The sequence below is a fragment of the Amblyomma americanum genome, chromosome 1 (assembly GCF_052857255.1).
Source record: "Amblyomma americanum isolate KBUSLIRL-KWMA chromosome 1, ASM5285725v1, whole genome shotgun sequence".
NCBI classification, from domain to species: Eukaryota; Metazoa; Arthropoda; class Arachnida; order Ixodida; family Ixodidae; genus Amblyomma; species Amblyomma americanum.
In genome coordinates this window covers 233,035,058-233,062,735 of record NC_135497.1, presented here as the reverse complement: position 1 = coordinate 233,062,735, position 27,678 = coordinate 233,035,058, and the positions used below count along the sequence as shown (strand labels likewise).

The window sequence follows — 27,678 nt, the reverse complement described above, 5'->3', positions numbered from 1 at the left end:
AGATCATCGCGTTGTCCCTGTTTTATACCCGCGGGGCGATTTAGGCAAATTCCATCCGCACGACGAGAGAAAGCGGTTAAACGAGGTGCGCACGCTAAAGCGAGATTTGCGAAAGCCAGGCAGAAGTGAGCGTTTGACCCGAAACAAGAAAAAAAAGGAAGCGGTTTCGCTTTGCGTCCCATTTGAGAATCCCGGCACTCCTTCACAAAATCGATTTGCTGCGCGCAGCGCCAGGCCTTGGGGCAACGCAGCAGAGAAAAAGAAACGAAACAGATTGCGCGCATAAAGACTCCTAACCCGCCGAAGTAACGCAATAGGAGGACAAGAAAGCGGAAGCATGCGATATCGCGCAAAGAGTGTGGGTCCGTGCTGTCAGTTCCATCCCACTCCTTGACCAGTTTCACAGAAACGAACAATCCCAAGCATTTCTTCCTCGGGTTTTACTCCTTCGCTTCGCAGCATGCCTCCGACACTGCTGCAGCCACATGGCTAGAAAATGGAAACCCTCGAGCACAAGGAGAACTAACTGCAGCTTAACGCGGACAGAATGAAAAAAAAAGTGAAACGCCAACAACCCGCGAAGTGTATAACGAGCACGGGGGAAGAACACCGGGCGCAAAAGAGGATAGCGGGCAGTAGATGAGAGAGGGTGCCGAGGTGGGGAGGGGGACGCTCTCCTCTCTTGCCGGAGCCAGAAATGCTGGCTCGCTGGATAGAGTGCTGGTTGGCCAGGCTCTTCTTTCAGGGCTCACATCGGGATTTCGGTCACATTCAGGAGTGCATTAGCTAGTAGCGCGTTCCCGCCGGCATCGCCGATGCGTGAAAACAGCTTCCCCAAATCACAACTGCTCGCTAAGCGCATGCCTGGCCCGGCGACGTCGAAACAGGCGCTGACCCCGGAGCGTATGCAGCGCACACACCACGCCCGGTATGTAGGAAAAGGACCGGGCTTACACGCTCATGTGGCGGGATTTAGGATGGCTGTGTCACCGAGTGTTAGCGAATGCGCGCGCGCGCCACTGTCGAGTTTCCTCCCCTGGCTCCGTACTTGGTCCGCATTTTCTCCGGTGATAGGGGCCGACATAAGCTTTGTGCTAGCAAACACAGCGTGTATTCAGCGCGCTATGGTAAGTGGACCCGGAAGTCGACTGCGGTGCTCACGGAGGCTTTTTTTTCTTGCTCTCTAACTCACAGATTACTCAAATATACATTTATTGTGTGGGTCTGCCTGTTTGTTTTCTCCGCTGTGACAAGTTGTAGCGTCCCCGTAAGCAACAAAGCAAATGCGGGTAGCGGGTTGCAGCTTGAAAGCCGTATATTACCAGGAATTCGGCACAAGCGCTTCTAGTTCCCTTGGCGGCCACCACGTGGCGCATGGCTTTGAACATTCAATAGCAAAGCACGCTGACATCATCCGCGACGTAAGAAAGAAATGGAATGACCGAGTGGCTGCAGAACAATGTTATAGGCCGCTCGGCTTAGCGGCACTGGCTGGGCGCTGTGCCGAATTTCTGGTAATGGATGCAATGACAGAAATTTTACTTTCTCAGTGAAGACGATGATGTACATACAGTCGTGAGCAAAAGTGGTATACAACACGCAGTCGGTGGTGCAGCTTGGGAAAACTAAAGTCACTGGAACGGGAAAATTACCGCATTCGTTTTCTCTCGCCGCCGCGCCGGCCGGCCAGCGCGCGCGCGTTCCCGATTCGTTCTCCGCGGTTACGCGGTCATTCCCCGCCATAAATGGTCCGCTCGCTTCTTTCTCGCGGCCGCCGGCACACAGATAATCCGGAGCATTACGTAGCACTTCCTCTTATGGGCCGAGATAAGCGTGCACAGCAAGCGGCGCTGGACCAAATATGACGGCTGGTTGCGGTACTTTTCTCGTTCCAGTGACTTTAGGGAAAACTACAAGAAAACGCCATCTAGCGACATTAACAGGGGTCCAGACAGTTCAAAGCGGACCCATCTTATCTCAGATAAGGCATGCCAGTTGGCTCCTTTCGGTGTGTCCCGCTACTGTTCGGTGAAATGCTGAGTGGTGCCGCAGCACTCGATCAAAAAGTTCAATTAAAACACGGTTAAAACTGGACACCAACGAAATGACCTTTTGTTCGCGGACGTAGCGTCACGCGAACGATGATTATGCTAGCGATATCGCAGTGCTGCGAGCGCCGGTTATACGCCGGTTGCCTTGCCGTATCTCGACCGTGCAGTGAAAACAATGTATGAAAAAAAACGCAACCCACCCGAATTTTATCGCGTCAGAGCGTTTTGGCGAGAAGAAGCGCGACGCATCGAGCCGAGCGAGCTGACGTGCTTTTCGACAAACTTGGACACTGCCACGATTTTCTCGATCATAGATAGCTGTTGCTAGATGGCATTGCAATGCACTTTTCGCGAGGGTGCGTCGATGCCGGCGCCGCTTTCAAGGTGAAAACACCGCTCTCGGCGGGGGCATGTTAAGTCCCACTCTGCCGTTCAGTTGCATTGAGCGCAATGCGGCGGCGAGCCGTTTCGAAGAGAAAACTGCAGCTGCTGCATGGATTTAGGAAATGTGGTCTTGTACTGAGGCAGAGTGCTACCATAAATTGTTTGAATAGTAAATCAGAGGTACTTTTTTTAAAGTATACTATCTTCCGCAGCTAATCTGCCGAGAAAGTTGGTGCACTCATCCCTGTTGGTTCTCTTCTGTAGCGTTCATTTCGCGCTGTGTTCCTTCAAAATAGCATTCTTACAACTTCAGTAGCATAGTCCAGTGCAATCTCTTGACCTGTATACTGTACATTTCAATTACTTTTCCAACAATCAGGATTACTTATTTTGAAACATGAAATCAATGCGAAAAGGTGCGTTTTATGGCTGCTAATTTGAATAATTATGAGAATGCAAAGATAAATTGTGCATTATACCTCCGTCCCCAGCAGAAATTACTCTGGAAAACAAGCGTTTCGCATGCCTTACCTCTCATACTTTGGGGTTAAATGTTGGTCAGGCCGTCTGGTTTGACCTGCGATTCGCAATTTTTTCGGCGTGCGCTGTCGCGAGCAAAGAGAAATAGCCGGTGCACTTTAATTGTGTGGGCAGAACACCCGGGAACACAAGAGTCCCTCATAGCTTGGTCTCTGACTGCTGCATCACCCACACTACAAGCTCACTTCAAGCAAAGGGGCGTGGCCCGTTTTCGCCTTGCTTTTGCAAGTTTTGTGCGTTCTCCGTCGTCTTTCTACTTCCAATTAGGGGCGCCTCGTTGTCGTTAGGCGTCGCAGCCTTTCTTCTCCCGATTACAAGCCGCCTCGCTACACATCACACGTTCTGCACCACGCTATCAGAAGCTGCATGTTTTGTCCACTGTAAGGTTTCTGGCGACAGCCCGTCTAGTTCAGCTGCGTAATCGGCCCGGGACGCCTGCAGCCGGGATCACTGCACAGCGATAGGCATCTTGGTTCGCGCGGCCAGTCCTCGCTTGGTTTATTGGATTCGAGACGAAGGATTCTGCTGCCGTTTGTAAACAACATTGTTCCCGGAAGATCGACCGTGCGGCACGGAGGCAGTTAGCGACCGCCAGAACCGAGCAGGGGTGGCTCACCCCTTCAACTGTGCCTGCTCGCCGGCGCCTCGCCCATTCGGACTTCCCGGAAGACGTGTTCGGCTTGACAGCGTGAGAACTGTCGTTCGGACGCGACGACAACGTGCTCTCTGGTGGGGGAGATGGTCCAGCGGCACCCTCTCTCTCGGGCGAGGCATGTGACGGGGGCGTGTCCCTATGTGAAGTGGAGTGCGTGCGTGCGTGCGCGCGCGTGTGTGTGTGTGTGTGTGTGTGTGTGTGTGTGTGTGTGTGTGTGTGTGTGTGTGTGTGTGTGTGTGTGTGTGTGTGTGTGTGTGTGTGTGTGCGCGCGCGCGCGCGCGCGCAACTCAAGTTAGGCCACGCCCAACCTGGCGAAGACCTCCTCGAACCTGGGGAATCCTAGGGACCGGACCCTTTTTAAACTGGACGACGAGTGCCGCGAGGAAGGAATCCTCGATCATCCTCAGATCTTCTCAGATCATCCGACCTTCCCCCATCACCCTCCAGTGGGTTCCTGAATCTTGTAAATAATGTAAAATAAACCCCCTGTACAGTTTCCTTCATAACCAAGTCCGACAACGTCTTTCGGAGAAGGGACCTGCGGCGCTGAAAGAGTCAGCTCACTCAAGGACCCATCTCCAACACCACCAGACCACAAGCGCTTGCACTAGGCCAAGGCCAAGAAAGCCAGGAGCGTAGGCCAAGAAAGCATAAAGGCGAGTGTTAAAACCTGCCAGGCTGCATAAAAATTTCCGAGCGGCTTCTTCACATCCTGATCACAAAGGCGTTTCCCAATAAGGCAGCCGTATTATTTAGGCGCTCTTGCGGGTAAGCTAGTATGGGAATCTCTGGTCGCAGCGTTCATTTTCAGTTTATAATTTGTTTTATCTTATGCCACGAAGGCATTATTACCTCTCCCCCCCCCCTCTACTTCTTTGCCCCACCTCACTACGAGTGTACTGGCGCCAAACCTATCTTCGGTGCGCCTGTAAGCAAAGAAGCCGCGGCTACGTGACGCGAACGAAAGGCGCCTTTTTTCTCCAGTAATGGTTTATATTCCTTCCTTTTGGTATCGCTTTAAAGAAACCACAACAGGGAATAAAGGCTCTTTTCACTCCTGTCACACAGTCACGTCATGTGAAATTCGTCACGCGTGTTTCTGGGCAACCATGTCCTATAGATTACTTTTTTTTCCCTCTTTCGGTGACAGCAGCTGCAGGGATGAAAGCTTGTCAGTCGTGTTCACTAGCCCGCGTCTTCCTGCGTGCTCTACCTCAAACGTGGTTTTACATCTAGGCCAGACTCATTCCTTAACGAGAGATCGAGGAACCTGCGCTGCCAAGGTGGCACTGCAATTGTTCCATTCGGTGACTCAAAACTGCTTTTGTCAGCCACTTGGGCCGCTGCAAACGCGAGAACACATTCTGCGCGATTAGATACCCGCGTTTGGCTGACAGCATTCATTGCCTAGCTTTTCTCGGCGTAGCCGAGATAGCTGACGCACGGCGCGTGCGCCTTCGACAGAGCGCGGAGGCTCACGCCAATAAGCGCCTGAAGGTGGCGCGGAAAAGTACTAATAGTACTACCCAAAACTGCTTGCTCTTCTTGCTAGGCAATGTGTTATGGCGCTGCAATCGGCACCGCAAACTTCAGCGCAAGTTCCACAGTGCCTTGCCGGACGACTATCGAATGAGACAGCAAGCAAGCGTCTGTTAGCAACTGGAGCAAACGGTTCCGCAGAAGCGAGTAAAGGGTTCGATGCCGACCGCGGTGGCCGCGTTTAGATGGAGGCGCAACGCAAAGGCGCCCGTGTGATGTGCGATGTCAGTGCACGTTAAAGATCCCCAGGCGGTCGAAATTATTCCGGAGCGCTCCACTACGGCACCTCTTTCTCTCTTTCCTCTTTTACTGCAACCTTCCTTCTTTGACTTACCGCGCGGTTCGGGTGTCCAACGAGGCATGCGAGACAATTACTGCGGCATTTCCTTTCCTCAAAAACCAATTCTCAATTTTTTCCGGTGTTACTCCGGCTCTTCGATGTTAGTTTACCCTGGCAGGGACAATGGAAATGATAATAAGTAGTTATCTGGGGCCGATTTTGTGAGGTCTCTTTGTGAATCAGTCGCTTTTGATGATTTTTCTTAATGTTTTAAAAGTAAAAATACATTGTTCAGTTTAATTTGCCCAAAAATAAAGCGACTTACTCAATACGAATTCCAATTTGGAAGACGTCGTCGCATCACATCATCAGTCTACGTGTAGTCAACACCATTCAAAAGGAAACGCTAACAATTGAATTATTTTCTTGCGGCAGAAGCCGCTAAGGGAAGCAGTTCAGAAAATATGACCATTTAGTTTCTGACACGCCCTCAGCTTCTCACTCCAGAGCAGTGAGGCGGCAGATTACTTGGAAGAGAAATTTGACATTATTACGTGGAATGTTTCACATATGGTGCAGCAACAAGACAAAGGCACTTCAGAGAATGTTAGAAAGTTCGATGTTGACTACGCAAAAATATTATATTTGGCAGGTCATACATGCTCTGCGCTGCTTGCATACAAGAGAAACTTGGGGCCTTGTGAACAGTCATTGCGTTCAAAACAACAAAAACAGCATAATTCTGTGGAATTCGATGACCCTAATATTGTCGATATTATTGGTATCAAGGAAAACAAATAGCTGCTGTTCTTTTAAAGTGCAGCCGTTGACTGGGAAACACAGCAATCCGTCATAACTTTTCGATTATCGTGTAGTCCGAGCGAGTGAATCATGTATAAAATACGCTCAAAACTGCCAAAAGACTACTGCCACGAATGAAACAAGTATGTACTGTCTATTTCTAGATCAGTAGCATTATTAGAGTCGCCACGCTACCGCACAGAAACCGTGCCAACGCAGAGCGCACTGCACGCAACTGACGCGTGGGACCCAACATGCCGCTGCGAGGGGGAAACGGCGGTGCGGGGTAGTACAAAAAATTGGAGGACGCTTAAGCTTCTCCTTTAAGAGGGGAACGCGACACCGTGTTGCAGCACTGCCAGGGAGTTGCAGCGTGTTGCAGCACTCCACGGAATGGAATGGAATGGAAAACTTTATTGCTCTATATCTCAGAGAGATTGGCGGTGGGCCGGTGCCTTATGTCGTGAGACCTGCCCGCTTCAGAAGGTCGGCGGCCCTATTCCAGGGCACCGCTGAGTCTTTCTGCCTCGCAGGCGTGCTGCACAATTGCCCGTTGGGCTGCGAGCTCGCTGCTGGTGAGCGGACCCTCCCATTGTTCCGCACTTGGGTTATTTACTCTTGGAATGTGAAATTACACTTGCATTCCCACGAGATGTGGTATAACGTGGCGGTTGTCCCTCACCACGGACATGTATCCCTGTACTGGGCAGGGAACATTTTTTGTAGTGTGTGCAGGTTGAAAAATCTGCCTGATTGCAGTCTTCACCAGGTGACTGCCTCGTGTTGTGTGAGCGACGTGTGGGATGGGGGGTATTTCAGTCTCCGTCCTCTGTAGTGGTTAAGTAATTCTACATACGTCGGCTCCACCGTTAAGGGGGCCTCTAGGGTGCCCGACTTCCCTGCTCGGTGCGTGAGTTCGCGAACTAGGCTGTCCACCCTTGAGTTGCCCTCTATCCCGGCATGTGCCGGTATCCAGAATATCCTGTGTTTTATGCTTTTGTTAGGAGGCTCTGTTTCGAGGAGAATTCTCAGTGCTTCCTTACTAACTCTGCCTTGTGTGTAGTTCCTACATGTTGCTTTGGAGTCTGTTATAATTATCAGAGATTTGGTCCTGCGGTAACCTTCAGCCGCCGCTAGAGCTACGGCGACTTCTCCCTCTGTTACCATGCAGTTTCTCAGGGTCAAGCACTCCACGGAACGCCATCGCCCGTTTGGCGCAACGCCTTGCCCGTTAGACAAATCGCTCTGCTATGTGCAGTGAAACGGACGCGCGCAGCGGCAAACCACGTAGAAGCGCTGCCAGGCGCCTTGCCGAAACGCGCGGGACTCAAGTTGCAGTCGTAGTTCGTCGGCACATCGTTCTTGACAAACCCGATGCCACGAACGCCAGCATAGCTTCCACGTCGAGCGAACGGGCAGCAAGCCGCAAGCTTCGAGGTGAACGCGCTTTGGATGTGCGCTGCGTTGTTCGCCGCTCACCGCTTGATTCCTGCGTGCCGCCCCACTGCGCCCGAACTAGACATGCGGGAGGCCCCGTTTCAAACATCAAGTGCAACGCTGTGAAGGCTATGGAAGTAGTCCGCAAAAAAATAAGTAAACACGACGCTGTTCTGTGGCCATGTGCTTTAACGCGTCGCTCCGGAGAATCGACAGGTTCAAATCCCATATGGTGAAACTTTTTTTTCGCAGATTTTTTTTTTCATCGCAAGTTGCATTTCGCGTGACTTGAATGAGAAATTTTGTTTTGTTCAGAATCGTTTGAATATTATGCCGCGTTCTGAAATGAACTGCATGCATTCGTCATTTGATGCATACCGCGTTAATGTGAGCTGTCCGAATCCGTTGTCAGTGAGCTCGCATAGGCTTTTGGTCAGGAGTGGCGGTTTTCTTCCCGATTCTGCAGCATTGGGACTATACTTTTCAGATGCAAGCGAGAGATTTGTGTGGAAAGATGACGTTCATTCGTCGGGTATAATTGATTAGCACAGTGGTGCATGAATGCTCCGCCGTGGCCCGATTAACAAGTGGCCGTCTGCAACTTTCAATTTCGCCTTTGCCGAGGAACCCACTCCTTCGTGGGCCTCCTTTAAGGTACCTGGCATGTTATGAATTGTTCCGTGCAACCGGTTAGCGGCGGATCCAGTCTTCAACAAAAGAGTCTATGACCGACTTTGGCACTGTGCTGTAGAGTAGCCCAAAGGACTTGGCGAGGGCAATTATTTTTCACTGATCGTAAAGTTCAGAAGGAAGATGTCTGTTAATTTAGAAAGCTGGTTTATCATACATAAGCGCAGAAAATATATTCTAGACTTCTTAAACGTCTATTTTCTGACTGCATATATGCAACATTCTTGTGCATATCGGCAATTCTTTCGTTTTTGTTAAGATATTTTTAGTTCTTTAGCAAGCGCGTTTTCCTTTGTTATTGAAAAGAGACCTCTATAAAGGCGCGCTCACACTAGCGGGAAGCTTCCCGCAGCGGCACAGCGTCAACGTCGACGCTGCGTCGCAGATCCTCGGAATGACGCTCACACTGCGCGAGTTTTGTCGCTGCGGTTGTCTTGGAATGTGGAGAGAAGAGGCGCTGAGGGAGGACCCGAACGAGCAGAAAGAGAAGGGGATAGTCAGGTGACACCGGAGAATACTGGAAAACGCGCTCTTTTCCCGCGTCGTCGTCTTGATCGTCTGTAGCTCTCCTCCCGTCGCCCTTTTCGTCACGAGGATGGCTGGTTCGAGCGATAAGCTGTTGGCTACGGTAAACGTACTTATACTTTTGAAAAAGACAGCGCATGAAGACAGGACCGTGCAGAGACTGCTGCAGGTGATCGAGATTCGAGCCACGTTGGCCGAAGAGGCACCACCTTTAGCAGGCTGCGAGGTTGTCCGAGACTGGGGCTTCTCCCGCGAGGGACGCAGCGGGTTTTACGGAGCTTCTCCCAAGCGAACTACCCTAAAGAAAGCCGGGCGCCAGGCCGGGGGACGCTTGTACCCATTTTTACCGGTGGGTGCCCGGCGGTGGGCTTCGAACCATCCACCTCCCGGAGCCGAGACGGGCGCCCTGTCTTCATGCGCTATGTCTTTTTGAAAAGTGATGCACCAGCAAGCCCAAAGTTCCACCCTATTAAGTACTTATACTTGTTTGTTCGCTGCTTCTGCACCGTCGCTTCTGCACCGTCTCAAGTCGCATGTCCATGCTGGCGAAGCAGCCGCCGAGTGCCCGGCCGGCCGGCCGGCCGGACGCGCGCATCCTCCGCCTCCGCCGACGGGGTCACTGAACTGGGACCGACGTCTCGTCAGCGGCACGGGAAAAAAAGCTACCGGACCCATCGCTCTGCGGGACGGCACAGCAGGCTGTATGCGGGAGAAAAACCGGCTTGTGCGGGAAGCGGCGCGCGGAAAACGTTCTGCGTTGCGCGTTTTCCCGCTAATGTGAGCGCGCCTTAACTGGGCTATGATATGCGGCTAAAGAGCGGTATATTTAAACTGATGGGTCAAATTATTTATACACACACCACCCCAATATGGCCTCTTTTCCAGTGTTAAGTGTTAAATTTATAACATAGGCTTGATTCACACATAGACAGAAAATAGTACTGCCTTAAGAGTTACAGATTTGTTGTCGTACACAAATGTATATGAAGGCAATACAGAGCCAACTCAGCTTGTCTCGATATCCCTGCTCTCCTAGAAGAGCAGAAACTGCTAAGTCAGGATTTTCATGCAGCCAGGCAAAAGGAGTTCCGAGCTGTGGGAGCGCCAAGTAAGAATGCAGTAAACGTTGTACAACGCTATGAAGAATATTTCGAAAGAGCAAACAATAAATGGGACAGGGCAATAAAGAATGTTGACAGTTGGCCCCGCAGTGTTTATAAGAAATGGGTTATTCCGGAAACACAGTGGCATGGATCACAGTGCATACAAGTTAAAGGACACGTGCAGTGGAGGTACACCAACACACAATCAGTCAAGTGCTCCAAAACTGAAAAAAAATGTAAAGGCCATAGAACAACATTATTTCATAAACGGGAACCTGACCAATGTCTGGACAGGGTTTTCAGTCAACAAAATAAAATTCCTGGGAAATGTACTAACAAAGACATGACTCGAAACAAACGAATTCAAACTGAACCGAGCAAGTGCCAGCTTGAAATCATTAACGCCCCCAAAAATTAAGGACAAAACATACAGTACTGGCTACCTCAACACTGGCACTGCAGCACTGCATAACATGTCAAAACGACCCGAGATTGACAGTTATGCAAGACAACAACAAACCAGGACCTCCTTTTCAGGACATGAAGATCAGACACCCATACATGCCATTCCCAACCCTCACACACAAAATGAGGCCTATTCTTCTCGGTGTGAATGTTCGAAATGTTTGGTCAGAAAATAAATTCCTATATAATTAGTCGAACGAATCAAACAGTACATGTTCCAAATTATTTTAAATGAATCGAATTTGCTCTCAAATTTCCAGATACTTTTCGAATAATTGACACAACGTTTGATTAAACTCCACTGTATTGTCCTGCAATTAATCTTCTAAAAACTGCACACATTGACGACGTGCAACACAGTTCACATTCTAAATGGAACAAGTACTATTTGCACTCCCTTACAAATTCTACTTCTATGCAGACACTATTAACACGACCACGCACCACCACCGCCACCAACACCACCACCACGTCCTTCACATACACCCCAACACCTACACTACAAGTTACTGCCTGATACAGTTATATGCTAATGAGCATGTGCTTTTACACACCTGCACACACAAGAGGGATCAAAGCATGCTGATGAGCCCTCTCTTTTTCCTCGGTAGACTGATCAACACACACACACACATGCACACATATGTTCACCTTTCCACCCACACACGCACAAGGGTGATCATAGCATACTGATCTGTCATCTCTCTCTTCTCAGTAGCATGTGTATTACACATCCATTCGAAGTCATACAAGTTCTTCAATGCCACTTAATCTTCGATCATCACTGAAATGAGTGCTCGACTCATCAGAAGAGGAGTTGCACGAGTCACAAATGCTGAAGACAACCGGTTAAATTTCAGTCAACAATCATATCGCGTTGCCATGCTTCAGCCTCAACTTGCTCCACATGAACACAACAGTTTTGCCAGTTTTCCTGGCTTGCAGACGACAGTGCTTCCGGCAGGAGATTTTCCACTTCAGCCAAAGTGAAGCATTTGTTGCGACTTGCGATGTATCCCTTCACCTGGCTCCAGACAAGTCGAATGGGATTGAACTCGCAGTGGCACCGTGGTAAACGATGGACTTCGTGGCCATGGGTAGCTGCCATGGTGTCGATGCGGTACACAGCGCTGGATGTGTTTACCTTTTGAGAAAGCTCCAGTACTTTTGTCCTCACCATGTCCTGTGACCACGGAACACCTTTCTTTGTGAGCCAAAGCTGAATATCAATCAACTTTGCGCGTAGACTTGGTAGGTGCTTTTTCAAGAGCCACGCTATGATATCGACCATTGTCCACAACGACAATGCTATTGGCCGGAATTTCTGGCAAAAGCTTGTCGGTGAACCAGTTCTCAAAGTAGTTGCCATCCATCTCAGAGTGGTAGTCAGAGGGGTTTTCCTTTTTGGCTATGAAGAAGTCAGCAGCGTCTTGCACGAATCCTGTTGCACTGCTACCAGCATGTACAAGGATCAAGCGGGCCCCTTTGCCCTAAGGCGCAGCCAATCCCGTTGTTAAACCTTACAGGAAGGCATCCTGAGATGACTTCACAGTCTTGTCATGTGAGACGCATTCTTCTGTGTGCCCTGCGTTGAAACAGGTTTCATCTAGGTAGATCATGCACCTGTAAATGCGAAGCAACCGAGCGCCCGAGTTAATGCTTCTAAATAAACAAACATACTGCAGCATGTAAGTATGCAACGACTGAAACAAACACACTGCTGACCACTGTCTCACAAACAGCGACTCAAAGACAATCGAAAAAAAGAATTATCTCGGCTTTATTGCTCCCTTGTTCGGGCTTATATTTCGCGCCCAGGCGGCATTTGGTAGCCAGTTTATATTCACTGTATGTTTGCGTGGGGTACTTGACTAATTCGGCGACATTTGAAATCTCTTCACTTCCGGCGATTGCGAACAAAAATTGCCAACTTTCGCAGCAGTAGTGCCAGTAACTCGCACCACCGGAGCAACGGGCAGTGTACAGTGGGTGGTCATTCGTTGCTACGGTGACGACGAGATGGCACTATTCATTGCAGTGCTACTACATTTTTGGCAGTTTTGTTGTTTTTGATTTCCGCACCAATTGGGATTTAGCGATTAAATCTGACCAATGCAGACACATGCCCCACACAAACGTAGCGCGAAACTGGCCGTGAAACGTCACCTCTACGAAAAGGTCGACAACAGCAACGTGGTTAAGACGATTTCTTTTAAATGTGTTATTCTGATGCAACACTCACTGTTACGACTACGAGGTTGCAACGCTAACATCAAGCTCTATCTGAAGCCAGTCTAAACGTGCTGCGTAAGAAAATACGCAAGGAACGACTCGTACCTGCCCTGTCTTCGGAATTCCTTGATCACCCGTAGATACATGCGACGCCAGGCAATGATGTCACTTCGCTCGATCAGCGCAAGGTCCCGTTTTCTTTTTCAAATGTGTTCCGAAGTCCTTCATCAACCTCCACTGTAGAGCCGCTGAGCTCAAGAGGCAGGTGTTCCCGCCGGCCGGCGAGCTGTTTGCCGACACGGAGACGCCGACAAGTGCCCGCGCCAAGGTGCTGGCCTGGTACTCGTTACTGGGTGATAGCGCGGCGGCATGTGTCGTCCCATAAACGACCCTTTCCCCCGCAGCGCGTTCCGGGAAACGCTCCCTTTCTGTTCTTTGCGCGGGCGGCGGTGCCGACCCCGCGTATTCACCGTGGGAGCGAGCGGCGCCGCTTCTGGGCGACGCGCGGGAAGCCGGGAGCACGAGCGGCGAAGAGAGATGAGCACCTCGATTACGCACACGGCCCCGAACTTGCAGACAACGCTGGCGACGGGACGACCCATCTATTGGCCATTCGTTATGTCTCTGCTGGCCGACGCCGTTTCCAGAAAAAGGGGACAAATGACAGTTCTGTGCGTGTGCGTGTGCTGATGTGCCTGCCTCGAATTGTCAGCGCAGTCCGACTTCCTGAGGGGAAGGTGCTGTGTACGACTGCGCTTGCTTTTCTTGTTTTGTGCTTTCTTTTGTGGGTCACGTGGGTCTCGCTGGAAGCACGGTGGGCCCGCCTAAATGCCCAGCTATTGGCGACTTCTACGACCCAATCAGCGATGAGCTGAGGGGTTAAGAGACGATGTTGGCGGGAAGCTAGGGGTTCTCGCCAGGAGCTTTGGACAGGGAGAGCTCTGGCGGCTCCACTCTGTTGTTGATCTCCCTTTGTCCTGTTCTGTCTAAACTGTATCATCCATGTTACTCTAATCTCACCTGTATAAAGTTTTGTTTGTTCGTCCAAAGACAAAAATCGTCATCCTCCTTCGCTCAACTGCCAATCAGAATTCCGGGCCGTAACGACAACGAGACGGCCTGACCTCGCTACGCAACAGCAAGCGAGGAAGAAAAGAACCTCAACTGGCGCAGTCGACAGGATTGGCAGCCATCGCATCCGGCTCGAGCGAAGACCCAGAGGTGTCGGGTCCTGAACACCGGAAGACAGCGCTCGACGGACCGTCAGCGACAGCGGAACTGCGTGACAGCGGAGCTTCAGAGGCACTGGGACCCAGGGACCTTCGGGGTACAGTCGTCCCAAGCGGCCTGCAGGGAGTGGCTTCAAGGCAGGGAGCAGCAGAGCGCACCGACGGGAGCGAGCGTCGACGCAACACTGGTGAGCGGGATTTCTTACGATTCGCTAGGGGACTCTCGGCTCGAATTTAAAGGGGTGTATGGTTAGGACGCGGGGCATGATGGCGAGCACGGCGGACAGTGAGACAGAGGAGAGCGGCATGACACCGAAAACATCCACAGATGAAACATCTAACCTAGGGGAAAGCAGAGCGCCCCCGGGAGGGACAGCTCAAGTCGAGACAGGCGGTGAGCTCCCCGGGGTAGCTGCTGATATAGAACCGGATTCTTATGCTTTGCGGCGCCTAGAGCTAGATTTTGAGCTGCAAAGACTCAAACTGGAGGCAGAGGAGCGCATAGCGATGAGTAGGGCTGAACTGGAGTTTGGGGGTGCCAGGCAGTCCCCACCTGTCTCGGATGGGAGCGGGCAGCGGCAGACAGGCCTGGACCCGACCACTCAGTGTGCTAAAGTCCTTAAGGGACTAAGGCTGCCAGCCGACTCAGATGTACCTATGTGGTTTGATGAAGTCGAACGGATGTTTGCGACTTACAACGTCCCCGATTCCAGTAGGGTGCACTTGATTATTCCGACTCTAACAGAGCGGGTGAGGTACTTGTTGCGTGGACTGGGAGACGAAGCGTGCCGTGATTACGAGGCAGTGAAGGCGGCGGTCTTGAGTGAGCTTCAGCTAAGCCCGCCCGAGTATTTAGAGAGGTTCGAAGGAGCGTCTAAACGGAAGGATGAAACATGGGCACAGTTCGCATCACGGGTAAAAACCTATTTCGAGTATTACCTCCGTTCAAGACAAGCGAGCTCCAAGGAGGAAGTGGTTTCGCTCATAGTAGCTGACCGAATGAAGGCGAGCCTTAGTGCGGAAGGCCTTGAGCACATTCGCTTTCGCGAGGGCTAGAAATGGCTTAGGCCAGATGAGGTTGCGCGGGCGATACAAACTTTCGAGCAGGCGAAAGGAAAGAACCGCGCAGTGAGACAGGCGAGCGTACAGCCAGCAAGCAAAGAACAGGCTGGCCCACGCAGCGCGTCGCTGGCCCCATAACGGGCTGCACACGACGGGAAACGGCAGCCCACATGCTACGTATGTCGAGCTACAGGTCATCTCGCTAAAGACTGCCCGCGAGTCATTCAAAAGAAAGACGATAACCGTAGAGACGCCCGGGCAAACGCGGTGACAATAGCAGACCCAGGGACTGTCAGGGACGCCCCGGCGAGTCACTCGGTGAACGTTTTGGTCGCAGAAATCAAGGTGCCTCAGCGAGAGGAAATACGAAAGTCCAGGCTGCAACAAGTGCAGCTGGACTGCGCTGGCGTACCCACCGTGGCCATACTGGATACCGGCAGCGAGGTCACCGTTGTGAGGGAGGACCTCGTGCCGAACACGTATCGTGAAACAACGGGCAACATTAGGTTAGTGGCAGCCTTCGGAAACACAATCGAAGCAAAATTAGTAAGTCTCCCCATCGGTCTGAGGTCGTCCGCGTTACTGTTAGAGCCGCAAAAGGTGCGGATTATTTGTGCACTGACCAATAAGCTCGCCGAAGGAGTGGACTGTCTTCTGTCTAAAGAAGACTGGGAGCTGTTATCACAAGGCAGCCAGGGTGAAGCAGTGGCAGTCTTTGCTGAGACCCCTAAATCCGATGCGACAATTGGCCAGCCCGGTAGCGAGTTTGGTACAGGAAGCGAAACGGTATCTGAGGCGACTATACTTGAAACAAGTGCGGAAGCCCCGCCGGCCGAATTGCGAGATGAGGAAGTGACGGACGCACCGGAGACTCTCAGCCAGCGGGAGAAATTTCGTGCAGCGCAGGTGAGCGACGAAAGTCTCCGAAAGGCTTGGTCTGACGCGAAATCCGGAAAGGGGGGCATGTTCATATCGGAGGGACTGCTGTACCACTGGGACACGATCGCTGGTGCCAGGGTTAAGCAGTTGGTGTTGCCCTGCGAAAGACGTCAGGAGGTACTGCTGCTGGCGCATGAGTCCCTGTGGGGAGGCCATCTCGGGGCCAGGAAAACAAGGGCAAGGATAAAATACAGCTTTTATTGGCCTGGCATCGAACAGGAAGTGAAGCAGCACTGTAAAACATGTCACGGGTGCCAAATCCGATCAGACAGGTCGATCCGAGATAGGGTGCCTATCACTCCCCTCACTAGGCCGGAACACCCGTTCCAGGTGGTTAACGTGGATATAATAGGGCCGATTGACGTGCCTTCCGCGCGAGGGCACAAGTATGCACTTTGCCTGGTGGACCTATGTACGCGATGGCCTGAAGTGATTTGCTTGCGTTCACTAACAGCAAGAGCGACGTGCGACGCGTTGCTGACAGTGTTTAGTCGCACAGGTGTACCCGAGGTCATATGTAGCGATCAGGGAACAAACTTCACCTCGCAGCTCACGCAGGCGTTCCTCGCTAGGCTGGGATGTTCGCCCCGCTTTTTTACGCCGGAACATCCAGAGAGCAACGGGACCGTCGAGAGGTGGAACCGCGTACTCAAGAACATGATATTTCATGTTATGGGAAAGGACGCCAAAAACTGGGACAAACTAATCCCATTCGTGCTGTGGGCATACAGGGAGGTCCCCCACGACACAACAGGCGTGGCCCCGTTTCGTTTGCTTTACGGCAGGAATCCGACCGGACCGCTCGCGATCCTGCAGCGCACGTGGACGGGTGAGATACGGGTCCCAAGTACACTCAGAGAGGCGCCCGCGAAATACCTTCAGCAGCTTCGCGAACAGATGGAGATAGCGGCTGAGGTAGCAGGACTAACGGCTACCGCTCGCCAAGGTAGCTACGCTCAGGCATACAAAAGGGCTACACGTGTTAAGAGCTTCAATGTCGGCGACCAGGTGCTTTTGTTTGACACAGATCGTGGCGGCAAGCTCTCACCGAAATGGCTGGGGCCGTTCCCAGTGGTAGGACGAGAGAGACAAAATTCTTACCGCATCGATACTGGGACGCGAAAGACGTCTGTTGTACATGCCAACCGGCTCCGGCCATATTACGCGCGAGTCAGTCACGTAGGCGTAGTGTTCGATGAAGATGAGGGGTTTGGAAACGTAGAGTACGCGCCTTGCGCGGAAGCCGGAATTCAAGGACAAACTCCGATTGAAGCAACAAAAATGGCCCATCTCAAAGAAGAACAACGTTCCGAAATAGCGGAGCTCTTCGCGAGGTACCCAGAGGAGTTTAGCGAAACCCCCGGGATCGCGGAAGTGGGAACCCATCGGATCGTGCTCGAGGACGGTTACAGACCCAAACGAGCCTTCCCGTATCGAGTGCCCGAACTTCTCAGGAAGGAGGTCAGCCGCCAAGTGGAGGAGCTATTAGAGCTAGGGCTGATATACCCAGTCGAAAACGACTGCGCGCATCCCGTGGTAGGCGTGGGTAAAAAGGATGGCTCGGTCCGTCTATGTGTTGATTACAGAGCCCTCAGAGCTGGGACGAAAACAGACGCTTTTCCTATGATGCACGCCCAGGAACTCATCATGAAAGTAGGCCAGTCGAAATTTATCACTGTGGTAGATTTACGACGCGGTTATTGGCAGGTTCCGGTAGAAAAAGAGAGCCAGCACTTAACGGCCTTCGTGACGCATGACGGCCAGTACGCCTGGCGCGTCATGCCTTTCGGACTAAAAAATGCTGCAGCAACGTTCCAAAGAATGATGAACGTACTTCTGTCCAAGCACCAAGGGTATGCCACGGCGTACCTTGACGATGTCGCGATCTTTTCGCAGTCATGGTCAGAGCATCTCGAGCATTTGGAGTCAATCATGAGTCTTTTACGTGAGGCTAAGCTGAAAGTAAGTAGTCAAAAGTGTCAGATTGGCCAGGCGCGCATAAGGTATTTGGGGCACGTGGTGGGAGGAGGCACGCACGGACCAGACCCTGACAAACTCGCCGCTATACGGGACATACACGCGCCAACGACAAGAAAGGAGCTCCGTAGCTTTCTTGGGATTTGCGGATACTACCGTGAGTACGTGAAAGGTTACGCGGAAGTCGCCTCACCGCTGACAGCTCTCACGAAGCGTGGAGTACCAAACCCAATCCCTTGGTCAGACGAAGCCCAACGGGCGTTCGAACAAATGAAAATGTCACTCTGTCGTGCAACTATGCTGAGCACTCCGGATCTTAACAAGCCTTATTGGCTGTTCACAGATGCGTCTGAGATCGCAGCTGGCGCCTGTCTGGCACAAATGGACGATGGTGGTCGGGAGAGGCCGATTGCCTTCGCCAGCCACCGCTTTACTCCGACACAGTCAAGGTGGTCGACAATCGAGCGCGAGGCTTTCGCCGTTATCTGGGCGCTGAAAAAATTTGACTACTGGGTATTTGGGGCGGAAATAAATGTCGTCTCCGACCATAACCCTCTGTCTTATTTGACCGCGTGCACGCCGCATGGGGCAAAGCTGACGAGGTGGGCTCTCGCATTGCAGCGCTACAACGTAGCGATCACCCACCGGAAAGGGGCCAACAATGCGAATGCGGACGCGTTGTCTCGCCTCCCCAACGTAACATGGGAGGGAGCAGATCGAGCCTGAGCCCCCCCCGCGAACGTGAACGTTCCCGCAAGCCAGTGTGTATGTGCTCCTTTTGTGTTTTGTGTCCGCGCTGGTGCCGTGAAAACTGCCCGACTCCTACTCAAGACTGCGGGACTGAAACGAGCGAGAAGGAGGAGGGACAATGTGAAAGACGCCCGTACCCAAGCGTATTTGTGTGGTGCGTTTTTTTTTTGCATGAACTCAGTGTCTCATTTGTCATATTTTCGGCTAGTCTGTGCTAATAGCCCAGATATCCTCTTGAGGGGGAAGTTGTAGAGCCGCTGAGCTCAAGAGGCAGGTGTTCCCGCCGGCCGGCGAGCTGTTTGCCGACACGGAGACGCCGACAAGTGCCCGCGCCAAGGTGCTGGCCTGGTACTCGTTACTGGGTGATAGCGCGGCGGCATGTGTCGTCCCATAAACGACCCTTTCCCCCGCAGCGCGTTCCGGGAAACGCTCCCTTTCTGTTCTTTGCGCGGGCGGCGGTGCCGACCCCGCGTATTCACCGTGGGAGCGAGCGGCGCCGCTTCTGGGCGACGCGCGGGAAGCCGGGAGCACGAGCGGCGAAGAGAGATGAGCACCTCGATTACGCACACGGCCCCGAACTTGCAGACAACGCTGGCGACGGGACGACCCATCTATTGGCCATTCGTTATGTCTCTGCTGGCCGACGCCGTTTCCAGAAAAAGGGGACAAATGACTGTTCTGTGCGTGTGCGTGTGCTGATGTGCCTGCCTCGAATTGTCAGCGCAGTCCGACTTCCTGAGGGGAAGGTGCTGTGTACGACTGCGCTTGCTTTTCTTGTTTTGTGCTTTCTTTTGTGGGTCACGTGGGTCTCGCTCGAAGCACGGTGGGCCCGCCTAAATGCCCAGCTATTGGCGACTTCTACGACCCAATCAGCGATGAGCTGAGGGGTTAAGAGACGATGTTGGCGGGAAGCTAGGGGTTCTCGCCAGGAGCTTTGGACAGGGAGAGCTCTGGCGGCTCCACTCTGTTGTTGATCTCCCTTTGTCCTGTTCTGTCTAAACTGTATCATCCATGTTACTCTAATCTCACCTGTATAAAGTTTTGTTTGTTCGTCCAAAGACGAAAATCGTCATCCTCCTTCGCTCAACTGCCAATCAGAATTCCGGGCCGTAACGACAACGAGACGGCCTGACCTCGCTACGCAACAGCAAGCGAGGAAGAAAAGAACCTCAACTCTCCACAATGTCGTTTTCTTGAAGTTCGGCAGGTCGTCCTCATTGACAGCCTTTAGTACACTGTCCAGTGTTGGGACTTCCCTCTTCGCGTACATACTGTGCACTATCAGACGGATGGCATGACCTGTGAAGCTATCATTGTTGACTGTTCGCGGGATTGAAATCTTCACGTCGCGAGGTCTTTTCTTCGGAGACGCCAAAGACCCACACAGACACTCCGCCTTGATTTTGGCAACGATACGGGGAGATACTCCGGTATCCTCGCTCTCAGCACTCAGTGTTTCCCGAACAGACTTCTCCGGAAAACGGGTCCTGGTACGGGAGTACACACTTGCAATTACATGCTTGGCGTGCCTTAGCAGCTTGGTTGTACGAACCTTCGAGAAAATGCGTACAGGAGAGGTGGCCGCGGACGCAGTGCTGGACGCCATTTTCTCAAAAGCAAAAGGGAGCCGGAAAATGTTAACACGGCGGCCAGGGATGCGGGGACAGCGAAAACGTGAAATGAAAAAAGACGACAAACGCAAAATACAAAATCACAGATCTCGATCGATTCGCTCGCAATAAGATCGGTTTTGTCAACCTGATGTCAACCTGATGGAGACGAATTGTCCTTGTTACGGTGCCTTCATATCGCTCTTGTGAAAAATCTCGCCTGCCGCGTAACCATGTTCCCTATAGCAAAAGAACTGGATTCACGCCATCAGAGGAGGCTTCGGAAGTCCAGTCGCCGCCTGTTTGCGTCTCATGTCACGCGTCAATGTCACGCAGTTATTCCTGGACCTGAACTGCGCACCGAGGCTATAGGCCTTGCGCCTCCGGTGACGCGCTGGCGGGGTAGCTCCGCCTGCGTCGCTTGCCTCGGTGGCATTCCCGCCAGTACAATAGCCTACTGAGCATGGGCCGGACCTACAAAATCTTGCCTTTGTTTCATCAGATACGGCGCCTGCCCTGCCTTCGCCATATGTACAACAGCTCGTGAGTGTTTTACCCTCTGGACGGAACACAGATACAGCTGCTCAGCCTGCACTTCTGGATCGACCTCTACCAATACCACATGGCACATTGAGCACTCCAATGGACCTGTCATCTGTCATCAGCCCCGCCAATCGGGCCGCCGGCCCTCCGCTCTCCTCAAAAGCGCCCTTCGGGAGACGCTGCAACGGGTTCCGCTTTGGCCAGCGGCGGCTCACAAGGCAAACGTTCCTGCCTGACCACAGACCGCCCATATGTGTCTACCCACGGCTAAGTGAGTTACAAAGCCACTATCAAATTTCCGGCAACGAAAAGCCTTACAGATATACCGAACAGAATTCTGCAGGCAAACCTGGATGCATGTCTCGGAACGAAAGGCTTTCGCCGCTTAACGGCCAGAAAGAAGTCCACTACCATTGCTGTGTGGCTCCCGACCTTAGCCGTGGAACGTCTACAAACGCTACAGTGCATTACAGTTAGCAGCGAGGTCTCGGTAACGGTACAGGTGTACCTGGTTGATGAAGCCGACTTGCAACGCTGTGTTGTCTACAACGTCGATGTTAATGAGGACCAGGACGCCCTTCAGCGTGAGCTTTATTGTCCCACTGACTGAGTGATCCAAGCACGTTACATGGGAAAAGGGCGCTCATGCATCGTCACCCTGCAAGGCCCACCAACACCACCGGCCTGCTTGTACTATTATGGCTGCATTTTACGGCCTCGGCCATACAAACCAACCGCCGTCTATTGCTACAGTTGCTTCAGACCTGGCCATATGCGTAGATCCTGCCCTTTCACAACTCAAGTGGAACCTGCGTTAGAAGGCGCAGCGGCGTACAGATGTGGCCTCTGCAAAACCGACGATCACGACATCACGTCACCCACTTGCCCCACAAAGCAGAAGGCAACAGAAAAGATTTGTCGTGGGTATTCTAAGAAAATGATTGAGAATGTGAATACGCCCCTTGTGCAGACTTCTAACCGGTTTGCACCTCTCCAGTCGGATGATGACGAGTGGCCCGAACTTCCCGTGCTCCACAGGCATGAAACTGCTACCCAGTAGACTTATAGCGATAAAGTGCGTAAGGACTGCCGACATCAGCAGGCTGCAAAACAGCGTAGCGTCCCGGAACCTCTCAACGATGACATGGTAGCAGTTTATGACCAAATTGCACGCCTTTTGGCAGAGGTCTCAAGGCTCCGACAACACCGTGAACTGCTTGCCCGCCGTAGACATGCAGCGGGATCTGGCACCGCCACTAGAAAGTATGAATCAGCACCGAACATGTCCCGCCCACCAGCTTCTTTCACCACTCCTCCAAGAGTACCTGCTACATTGCCAGATTACTCTACAGCGTCCCTGCTCCGCTTCATAGTTACCCAGTTATCCAACGCTTGGACTACTAACCGAAGATGGCGCGTTCCAGCTTTTCTGGTGTGATCCAGTGGAACTGTAGACGCCTCTCCACTAAAGTGGGATAGCTCAAAACCCGTCTTCGGTTGCACAAGCTCCAGGTGTGGGCCATGTTACTGCAGGAGACCACTGCCTTGCCAGCAATTCCGGGCTTCAGTGGTTATACGTCGCCTTCGATGAACGACCATCGTGTGCACGCTGCTTCCCCTCCGGGAAAGGCGGCGCTGTGCGTTAACGCACGTTTCCCTCATGTATGCCTTCCTCTGGAAACTTGGTGCACCTCCACAATTTCACCAGCGCTGCGACTAGGAACAAGAACAGAGAAGGAAGACAAGGACAAGCGCTACTAACAACTGAAAGTTTATGCATAAACTTTCAGTTGTTAGTAGCGCTTGTCCTTGTCTTCCTTCTCTGTTCTTGTTCCTAGTCGCAGCGCTGGTGAAATTGTGAATATGTACCAACTAGCTCAAACCACCATTTTGCTTGGTGCACCTCGTATCAGGGGGTAGTTGCAGTTGTAAAATTACCGAAGGCAACTGTTGTGGTGGCATCCTACGACATAAGACCAGCGGGTGGCGCTCCCTCCCGTATTAATCTGGGCTGTTTATTGACTGTGCGAAGGAAATACCCCGGGTGTCCGATTTTAGTCGGAGGGGACTTCAACACCCCACACCCAGACGGGGGGGGTACCCTACTTCGAGCTGCCGCGGCATGCGTGGGCGGGATGCCTTCGCGGATACGTTGCTTATTCTTCTAAATCACCCCAGTTCAATAACGCGGACTATGCGTCACAGTCACAGCACCACCTATGCTCCTGATCTGACGTGGTGGTCTGGCCCGGCACTCCCTCGTGGCACCTTGAGCCTGACTGTTGGGGCAGTGACCACCACCTTATAATCATCGGTGTCCATCCATCACGGGCTCGCGGGTTGCGCCGAAAGTGCATGGTGGTCAACTGGGATTTTTTCCGTGCTATTCTCCAGGATCTCCCTGCAGAGTCGTCACCATCGCTTGGTGACCGCATACAATGCACGTTAAACAGGGCTACCAGCTGCACTTGGGCAGACATCGATCGACCGGTTCCAGATATCGGTCTGCTAAACTTGTGGGCTGCTCGCAGACAGGCCGAGCTGGCAGCCTCACGTGATTCCACATCTACACAGGCACGTATAAGACTGAACTGTATTACTGCGAAGTCGTCGAATCCATCTCTCTGGCGAACTTTCCGTGCAATCTAACACGGTCACCGTCGCCCCGACGCAGCTAGCCCCGCATGCTTCGCAGATAACTTTTCTCCGGATGATTTCGCCAGAGAAGCGGCACGGAACTTCTTTCCAAAATATGATGTATTGCCGCTCTAAGCTACCTAGTCTAACTTGGCAGGGATTCCAGCTCACGTAGATGAACTGCCATCAGCACCAGATGCCGAGGGTATTGCGTCTCCTTTTGCCATGCCTGAGTTGCTTGTAGCAATAGATGAGGCTAAACGAAAGACATCGCCCGGTCCGGATGCCATTCCATATGAGGTGTACAAGAACATGAGTTGTGCTGTCCTCCCTCAACTTCTCGACACCATTAACACAGTATGGCTAAACAGCTCTGTGCCTTAGACCCAGAAATTGGCCACTGTGATCCCAATTCCAGAAGCAGGGAAGCCACCGACGGATCTTGGCAACTTCAGGCCTATTTCTCTAACATCAACACTGTGCAAGCTGACAGAGAAAATTTTAGCCACACGACTGTCGTGGTGGCTGGAGCACCACGGTTTCTACCACCCCGCCCAAACTGGCTTCCGTCCATTCATCGGAAATGAAGATGGTTTGGCTGTCTTGGCGTCGCAAGTTCTCTCAACAATTCGCAGCCACAGTGTACGTACCGTCCTCGCCATGGGTATTGAAAAGTCTTACGATAATATAAGTCATGCTGCCATTTTGCATTCTATTGACATGCTGCATTTCCCTCTTCGAGTATGCAATTTTATAAAATCCTTCCCTGAAGGCAGACGATTTGCCATACACCTCAGTGGTGACTCCATAGGATCATTTGAATCTGTTCGCGGTGTACCCCAAGGCTCGGTGCGGTGACCAACACTGTTCAATATTGCCTTCATTCCTCTTGCATGGCGCTTACATGATGTCCCTGACTTTGAGTGATGATATCACGGTATGGAGCACTCACCATGACCTGCTAACTCAAGCGGCGGCCCTACAGTCAGCCTTAGATATTACCGCCAATCACGCTATGTCTGTCGGCCTACAGATTTCGGTGAGCAAACTACGCTCATGTCAGTGGCCAACCGCTGGGGACGCCGTAAACTCGCTTCCACGCCAATCCATCTCCAACTATCTGGAACCCCAGTTCAAGAATCTTCGACATTGGAAATTCTGGGTTTGCCGATACATCAGTCTGGAACGGGTACTGCCTGGCTTTCTCAGGCTAAAAAGGAGGCGTTGCAGTTTTTGGGCCTAATCAGATGTATTGCCCCAAAAGCCGGCGGCGCTCGCTCCCATGTCGCACGACATTTGGTGAAAGCGGTTTTGCAACCGCGCCTCATTTACCAAGCACAGTTCCAACACTTAACCAGAGCTCAGTGGGATCGTCTGGAAGCCGTCAATCGAGAGGCAATGAGGGCTATCACTTGCCTTCCAAGCATCACGCCGATCGTGGCACTTCAAGAAAATGCTCAGTTAAATAGCCTTGACGAGCTTGTGCAGCAGCGCCGTGATGCTCGTAGCCTTAAGGCCACCCTTTTGCATTCACCGCGAGCACCTTTGTTTCATCACACACCATACTGTCGACGCCACCGTCAGTTCTTCCTCCATGGGACTTTGTGCAGCTGAGCGACAATAAACCTACCGATATACGTCGCCCAACCTCACCTTATGCGGCATCGTCCCTTCGCGAGTGAATCGCGGAACCAGATAATCACCTACCCCGCGGCTCATTTATTATATATGTTGATGCCAGTATCCAAGACTGTGTAACGACGGCTGCACTTTACTGTCCCTGCCAGCCTGCACTTAACAATACGGCCAGGTTTCGATTCGCGGAACCCCCTACTTCCTTCTGTGCTGAGCTGCTTGCTATACAAGATGCGCTTCGCTCTGTAGTCGCAGTTGCCTTGCTCCCTACAGCCCACATTATCATCCGTACTGACGCCCTTCAAGCAACTCGTCTACTCCGACGCGTCAGCCGCAGCCCGGAAATGTGCCAGAATATACATCGCCTGGCGGCTCGCATCCCGAAAGCCATTCGAATTGAGTGCGCCCCACGTGACCTACTCAATTCTGAAAGATCTGCAGATTCTGCAACCCGCTTGCCAACCCTACCCAAGTCAATGCCTCAATTCCTCAGTATGGATGATGCTACCCTCCTTTTCACAAGAAATGAACACCTCCGGCGCCGCACACGTGCTCTCGTCCCTCTGTGTGCGATAACCCTCCCCCGCGGTCTTACCCGTGCAGAGTTGCCCTCACTCCTGCCGTAACTCGGACGTGGCCTCAATTTCGCCACTTATATCCCCGCCTAGGATGTCTAGTCTGCAACTCACAAGACGCTGAGGCTGGCATTCACCACTTGTGGGATTTCCCGGCACTGAAGCCAACTAGAATTCGCTTCCTGGCAGCAGCGGGTCTCCAACAAGACAACCCGTCCTCCTATATTGATTGGACGCAGGGGCCACACCACCGCTCCCTCCTCGCCTTCAATAGATCGGCACATCTTTCCTGCTTTATTTAACACCCACCACCTCTTTTCTTTTCTTTTTTCTTTGTTTTATCTTTTCTTCCCAACTCCCCTAATGCCCATACGCAATAAACAACGCTATCAAAAAAAATGTATTATCTACGAAGCCTTCCGGCAAAGCATTTGTTATTTTTCGCTCACCACAAGCGACGCACAATTTTGTGTCGCGGATGCAGGCAGCGCAAAAAAAGAGCGCTGCTTTGCATGATGTTCGAAACGGTGTTCCTTGTTCGAGCGCTGCGTTGCACATGATGTTCGAAACGGAGTATAGGAGGCAAGGCGGGTCACATAGGTCACGCCACCTTGCATAGGCATCACATACCTGCCAGCGGATAGTTAATAAACTGCCCACCGTGGCAGGTGCAAGTTAAACTATAGTGATTGGTCGCTCGGAAAGAGCAACCTACATCGCACTAGGCCCACAATTAAGGTTCACGGCATGTGGCACGTGCCATCATAGGGCAGCGGTGAATCGCTTAACCGCTGCAGCACTGTGCCAGGAGCTGTACGAGGACTACCAGGAATCTGAGTTCGACACATTGACATCTTGAGTGATGGCGATGATGATATTCTGGACCCCGATGGGCCAGATACTAAGCGTGTCCACCGAAGAGGCATTTACATAGGCTGAGAGCAAAGCACCAAGCTCGCCGTTCTGCAGGACCGTCTTCAGGGAGATCGTCAGTCTGGGCTTGATGACGATCGTGAAAGCTTCTTTGCGGAGTCGAGGCATTGCGGTGGGCAGCCATTTCTTCGATACCACTGTTTGAGAGAGCTGAGGGTTGGCGCTTGCAGTATTCGGATGCACAGAAACAGCGGCACTCACGGAGGGTCCGCTGACCGCCGAAGTATTCAGGTGCTGCTGGCGTTTACGAAGGTCCACCACCTTCGTCCTCTATCTCCTTAGTCGGAGTGGAAATTTCAGGCGGAGACAATGCGCCTGCGACAAATTCTCTCCATGCCATCGTCTCGGGATCGTACTCGCGGTGAACGGAGGCTGCCATGGCGCCCGCGAAGAACGCTGGAGACTGGCTACTTAGCTTTAGGCCTAGCTGGAGCTCCCACAGGGTGAGGACATAAATGGGCCTAAAAGGGCAGAAAAACTGGCGCACCTGGTCGAGAACGGTATCTTCGGGTGCCGGGAAATGTTATCCATCTAGCAGAAGCAAAATTTCCGCGGTCGTATAGAATTTTTCGGTAATGCGGACGAAAATTGTCGGAGCCGAAATGAGGGGCATCCGCTCGAGACGCGCGGCTGCCGCGTTCACACTCGGCGCTGCGGTTACGGACTCCCCGATTACAAAAGTTCCAGGTATTTTCACAAAGCACGGCGCGGCGTTAGAAATGTGGCGCGATTTTCGCCGCTGCGTTGACGTCATAATGATAATCTTTTTTACTCGCGACTGTACCTCAATGCGCGACTGAGACGTCCACTGCCCCGGCGAGCCAGTTATGCGCCTTCCTTTCCTCAAAATCATCGGAGTCTAGATCGTTTTCAATGCAAACGCCATTGAACACAAAGAACGCGACGGCCTATAGCTTCAAACGCGTTTTTGCTACAACGTTGTGTGACCTGCCACGGTGGCTCAGTGGTTAGGGCACTCGGCTACTGATCTGGAGCACCCGGGTTCGAACCGACCGCGGCGGCTGCGTCTCTATGGAGGCGAAACGCTAAGACGCCCGTGTGCTGTGCGATGTCACTGCACGTTAA

The 27,678-nt window shown here is 52.2% G+C and overlaps 1 pseudogene; it reads left to right on the top strand.

Annotated features, from left to right (window-relative positions):
• The window catches only part of LOC144116105 (uncharacterized), a 39,292-nt pseudogene extending 20,657 nt beyond the window's left edge, over nucleotides 1-18,635 (top strand).
• The last annotated feature ends 9,043 nt before the right edge of the window (nucleotides 18,636-27,678 follow it).